Source organism: Leptonychotes weddellii, chromosome 9 (assembly GCF_054177405.1).
Source record: "Leptonychotes weddellii isolate Sample4059 chromosome 9, ASM5417740v2, whole genome shotgun sequence".
Lineage (NCBI taxonomy): Eukaryota > Metazoa > Chordata > Mammalia > Carnivora > Phocidae > Leptonychotes > Leptonychotes weddellii.
In genome coordinates this window covers 69045811-69051810 of record NC_138377.1, presented here as the reverse complement: position 1 = coordinate 69051810, position 6000 = coordinate 69045811, and the positions used below count along the sequence as shown (strand labels likewise).

Below are 6000 nucleotides of genomic sequence, written 5' to 3'. Positions count from 1 at the left end.
TCTTCTTTATAAATTTCTGATATTGCGGAAAGAACATATTATAAGAAGACAGAATAATAATTATTTTAATAACCTAGAAAAGAAAGAAGATTAAGGTAAAATTAGCAATAAGGTTAGTGTTATTTCCCTATAATTAGATCTCAACAAAAGTCTTCACCTCGCAATCCTTAAAATTCAAAGTTCTTACCAAGAAAAGAAAAAAGAAAAGGACAAACCAAAATTCATTAAAAATAATTCATTATAGAAAAAGCTTTTTCAGTGTTTTTGTTTTATTTATGTTAACATTTGTCAGGTTCTAACTAGGCCAATAACTCAGTTCCTAAAGTTCTTGGTTTATCAGTATGGTTCAGTTAGCCCAGAGGAACAATTGTGAAAAATTCCTATTTATTGGCACTAGTTTGAAATAAACTCGGTTTTTGAGAGAAAGGAGACGGAGAAGAAAAGTCTAATTCCCGGGATTGATGAAAAAGATATCTAGCCAAAGATAGCTTTCTGATAAAATACTATGCATTTAGGAAGTGATAGAAAGTAAGGTTTTTTGAGAAATGACCCCTAAAATAAGAAAATAATTAAATTAATATTTAACAATTAAAATTGAAAAACTAAATTCAAGAACCTTAAGGCAACTTCTAACCTGAAAAATCATTAGGAAGCTAAGAGCTTGATCAAGTTATCATTAATAAAATAGATTCCATTCTTTTTGAATTGTTTATATTTTTTTGAATAAAATCATATATGCTGTTTACCGTAAGTAATTTCCAACTACATTAAGTCTCAGAGTCATCTGTGTTTGGGGGCTTTTCTTTTTTACGTTTTTTTTTTATCATTGTAGCTTTTTATTCAGTTTTTTGATCCAGTTTATATCGAATTTAAGTTCAATTATTTCTTCAGTAGTTCTCACAATGAACCTCCTTCAGGGAAGAATGAGGGTAAGTCCTAATTACATTCTCCTTGCATTGCTGTGATGAGATTATATTTAGACCAGGTATATTTTCAGTCTTAGTTCATTTAAAGTTGGATGTGGATAGGTCTAGCAGGCCACGAATTAACTCTGGGTGCCTTCCTTTTGAATTTTCATTTACACCCCCTGTTTTGCCTGTGTGAAATGTTCTAGTAAGAAAAACAGCCCAAGGCTCATACCAACAAAGGGAGGGGGGGCACAGGTGAGGGCCCTGAAGACAGTAAAAGAGAAGGGCCTATCTGCTGTTTGTGTCCCCTCAATCTCAGCAATTAGAATTTCCTCCACTCTCTGAGGGATTTTTAGAGTATGAATTATGGCCTGGATTAAACAGTTACTCTGCTAATCCTTACCAGGATGACATTTTCTTTGAGAAAAGAAGGAAAACTGAATGATTATAGAGTTGCTATGAAACGCTGACTAGAAAAGTCTGTCCTGAGGTCTCTGAAATATTTGCTTCATGAATTTACCCAACATTGCCTTCATGTGTCCGTGGTTCTCTTTGCATTTCTGCCGGGAGTTCAAGTCCCACATCAATAAGAGATTGCCAGCCCTGGGGGCTCATAAGAAAGACAAGTTGTGTACACACGCGCCCCACACCGTGAGGCAGGACCCTTCCGTCCGGGCCTCCCCTGAGGAGGGCTGGCCAGCCGGACCATGGACACATCTCCCCAGCACTGCACTGCATCATCTGACCCAGTTTCCCTCCTCGCTTCAGATTTCAGGCATCTCTGCCTGGGTCCCAGTCTGTTTAAACTCACACTAGCACTTCAACAAAACCGTCATATCTTTATAACACTTTTCAAATGTAAAGTTTTCAAGGATTTTTTTTTTTTTTAGAGTAGTACATATATTGAAATAGCCGTATAGCTTTGCCCGGTAATAAATAACTCCTTGGAAAAAAAGAAGTGCTTAAGATGGATATTCTGCAAAACTCCAGAATTATTGTGCAATCACATTTTTATCTACCATTTTTAGAGCCCATTTGATTTATCCCAGCTTGGCATATTAGAATAGACATGGGGATACAAACAGCCTGATAGTTAAAATTTTGTCTGCATATGAATCTCCTCTGGCTTCCTCCTCTGCCAGGAAAATTTTTCCTGTTGTCAGTCAACTGATCCTAATATCTTCTTGGAACAGAGCAAACATTTTAAAGTGCAAAACAAAAGTCCTCCCCCAGCCCTGGAGAGAAAACTTTTTTTCCTTGAGCTGTTGATGTCTTTAAGAGAAATGGCTTTAGCTGGTTCAATCAGATGATAGCAGACACACTTAACTCCATATAAAGGAAAATGTTTGAACACCAGTACTATTGATTTCAAGGAAGGTTTATTTGGGTAACATTTGTTTAAGGAGATAATCTGAGTCATAAATTGCATAGTGAGTAAATCCCTCTTAAGCAACAGCAGAAGAGTGGTTTTGTTATTTTGAACTTTATCTTTGCTTTGAAAAAGTCCAATATTACTATGCATTTTGAAATATTTTATCAACTGAGGAACTTAGGCCTCTCGGTCATAGACTGCATTCTTTAATTAACTGATTACTTCCAATTCTTTTTAGAGTTTTGGCCAAAATTAGTTACTCTGAACCTAAAGAGAAAATGAAGACATGACTTTATCTTAAACCTTAGTAAAGGGTTTTGTTTTAAGGTAGACTAAGCAGGTTTTCTTAGGACAGCCTTATGGTAAATGAGCTAGAGTCTCTGAGCTTATTTCAGCTAGTATCTCAACACACATTATTTTCACTGTTGGCTAAACATAAATTGGTAGAAAATAGTCACCAACGAGAATAGAAACACAGTAGCGATGGTCACTGAAAAGAGATTTAAGCCAAAAAAGCAAATAAACCCAAAAACTATGACAGAATGTCTATAGAGCTCTTCATTGATCTTGTATTTTAGAAAAATGAAGTGTGTGTTAGGAATGATTCATGGGCTGGATAGGAAAGTGGTTGGAGGCTGGTTTAGGGTGGAGAAAGAAACACAAGAAACAGCAATACTGGATAGAAAAAATAAGTTCTTGTGAACTTTTCAAGTTTCTATTATCAATTTGGGCTTAAAAAGAATAAAATATTTTGACTCAATTTAAATAAAGCAAGTGATAGGTGCCCAAAATGAGACTATAGAATTATTTCAGAATTAATCAAGGTATTGTCTTATTTGAAGGATGTTTGAGCAATAATAGCTATATTATGAAGGGTTCTCCTGAGGAACAAACCCAATAGGAGATCTAGCTATCATCTCTCTATCTCTTTCCCTATCTATCTATTTATCAAGAGATTTTAAGAAACTGACTTACACAACTGTAGGGGCTAGGAAGTCTGAAATCCACAGGGGAGGCCAACAGGCTAGAAATTCAGGTAAAAGTAGATCTTGCAGTCTTGAGTCCAAAATCTGTAATGTAGGCCAATAGGTGGGAAGCTCAGGCAATGTTTCCATGTTGCAATATTGAGGCTGAATTGCTTTTTCCTCAGGAAACCTCAGTCTTTGCTGTTAGAGCCTTTAACTGATTAGATGAGGCCCACCCACATTATGGAGTGAATCTCCTTAATTTAAAGTCTACTGATTGTAAATGTTAATCACATCTAAAAACTACTTTTGTAACATCTAGACTGGTGTTTAAGTAACTGGGCATTACAGCCTAGCCAAGTTTACACATCACGATAGTTTTAGCAACAACCCTTAACTTTCTACATTTTGGTTTCTCATTGTGTCTAAGAATGAGATGATGTATTAAATATTAAGTAGAATGTTAAATAGTATTGGATTTTCCTGTGCCTCTGTGTGTGTGTGTGTGTGTATGAAAGTTTGTGCCATATGCTCAGTCTTACTGGTGTGTGTTTCTAACTTACACTGGTAAAAGAAATATATGCTACCAAAGCATTTCTTCTGCAACCTTCCAAAGGAATATAATCTGTGCGTCTCAGACACAACAGTTGTATATACCTCCAATGATAGCATTTAAAGAACTCCACTCCAGATTCTGAATAATATGGCTAATATCTTTGAAGAAAAAGGACTTAAACATAAAAGAAATAAATGGCCCATTAGAATATATGACTTCAGTAACTGAGGCATTGATCTTTTGTCCTTTGTTTTAATACTAGCAAGATAAAAATAATATATTAGAAATTTCATTCAAGCCACTGACATCGATTTTCAAAAGTGACTGCTTATAAACTTTAAATGCTTTGTTCTTGTTTCATCTTATTTTATTTTTTGTTTTTGCTCATGTTTATGTTTGCAGAGTGAGTCATTCAGTTGGTTGAGTGGTTGATTTTTTAACTCAAATACTTTATTTATCAAGACTAGGGAAAAAAACACCTCTAAATATAAATGGGAATTTTGAAGAAAACGATCATAGATTTTAGTTAATTTTATCGAAAGTCCCATACCTTAATAAGGATAAACAGTGTCACTGGCTTCTATAAAATAATGCAGTTTTTTTCCTCTTCAATATTCACCTGTGTATTGAAATTGGATGATAAATAGCATAGTTCCTACAGGTGAGAGATCAGAAGTGGGTCTCACAAGGCTAAAATCAAGGTGTCAACAAGCTCGCCTTCCGTTAAGAGGCTTGGAAGGAGAATCTGTTTCCTCATCTTTTCCAGCTTCCAGAGGCCACCAGCATTCCCTGGCTCAGGGCCCCTCCCTCCATCTGCATCCAGCAGCGAGTGACATGAAGCCAAGCCCTGCCCACATGGCCATCTCTCTGGGTCTCTCTCCTCTGCCTTCTTCTTGCACTTCCACCAATAAGAGCTACAAAATAATACATTTGTGTTGTTCTAAGCCACTAAGTTTGTGGTAATTTTTTACAGCAGCTCTAAAGAAATTTCTATAAAAGAAAAAAAAGAAAAGAGAAAGACCGTTAAAGTATGAAAAGGATAAAATAATCCTTACGGATAAAGCTAGAAATTTCTTTGTATGTATTATCAAGTAAAACAAGTTATTTGCCAACTTAGCAAAGAAAGACAATGCTCTTATTCGTGGGCTTTGTCTATAATAGGGATAGATATCACTCTGAATACCTATAAAAACAGATTTGAATATATGCTACCAAATTTAAATATTTAAATTGCTAATATGATTCTCCAGGTGGGACCAAACGAATCACACATGTCTCCCCATCTTGAGGTCAGTTGATTAGCAACTTTAATTCCATCTGCAACCATAATTCCTACTTACATATGTAATCTCACACAGATTCACAAGTTCTAGGCTTTAGGACATGGACATCTTTGCAGAGGCCATTATTCTACCCTGTGAGTTAATAATTGGATGGGCACCTAAGAGTTCATTATACTAGTCTATCAATTTTTATAGGTTTTAACTTTTCCAAACTAAAAAGGTAAAACATAAATAAATGTAGGACCTTATATCATCCAAGGAATTCTGTCCAGGAGAGAATTCCAAGTTCAGTTACAACCTCATTAGTATTCAGCCTCTTAGGAAATTTCCATATTTATTTCCAGTGAGCTTTCTGAAAAAAGATAAAATAATGCAACAATTTTAAAACTTAAAAGTATAAAAATATAGGCATACATTTTACTTCCAGCAAACAGCCCTTCCTCAGATTTAATCTCCCCCACCCATGCAGAAAAAAGGCTTAAAATGATTTTTAGAAATACTCATTACTCATTACAGATTCTTGGATTCTTCTAGGTTTGGAGAGCTCTTTTAAATCATCTAGTCCAGGTACTCCCTGACACAGGACTTTCTGCCAAATGATTACCTACACGTTTATTGAACATCTCCAGGGGTGAGGGATGGGAGTCACACCCTCCAAAGTAGTTTATTTCATCTTCGGACAACTACAATTATTAAGATTTTGTGACACCGATACAGCTATGGAGAATAAGTATACTACTACTTCTACACAACAGTCTAGAGATATTGGAGAGTAGCTCAGATATCACCCCAAGGCTAAATACCTTTAGTTCCTCTGGGCATCCGTGGCAATCCAAAATTGCTAACGAATAAAGACTGTGTCCCTATGGAATATTTTATCGGAAGTAAACTTGTCACTTTAAGTGAAAATTCCCTA

At 35.6% G+C, this 6000-nt stretch overlaps 1 long non-coding RNA gene across 1 annotated transcript in view; it reads right to left on the bottom strand.

Moving 5' to 3' along the window:
* Positions 1 to 4994: 4994 nt before the first annotated feature.
* LOC145723480 (uncharacterized) overlaps positions 4995 to 6000 on the bottom strand; it is a 112385-nt gene continuing 111379 nt past the window's right edge. The window contains exon 3 of the long non-coding RNA XR_014148572.1: positions 4995 to 5436. This is a non-coding gene — a long non-coding RNA (uncharacterized LOC145723480). The remainder of the gene's footprint in view (positions 5437 to 6000) is intronic.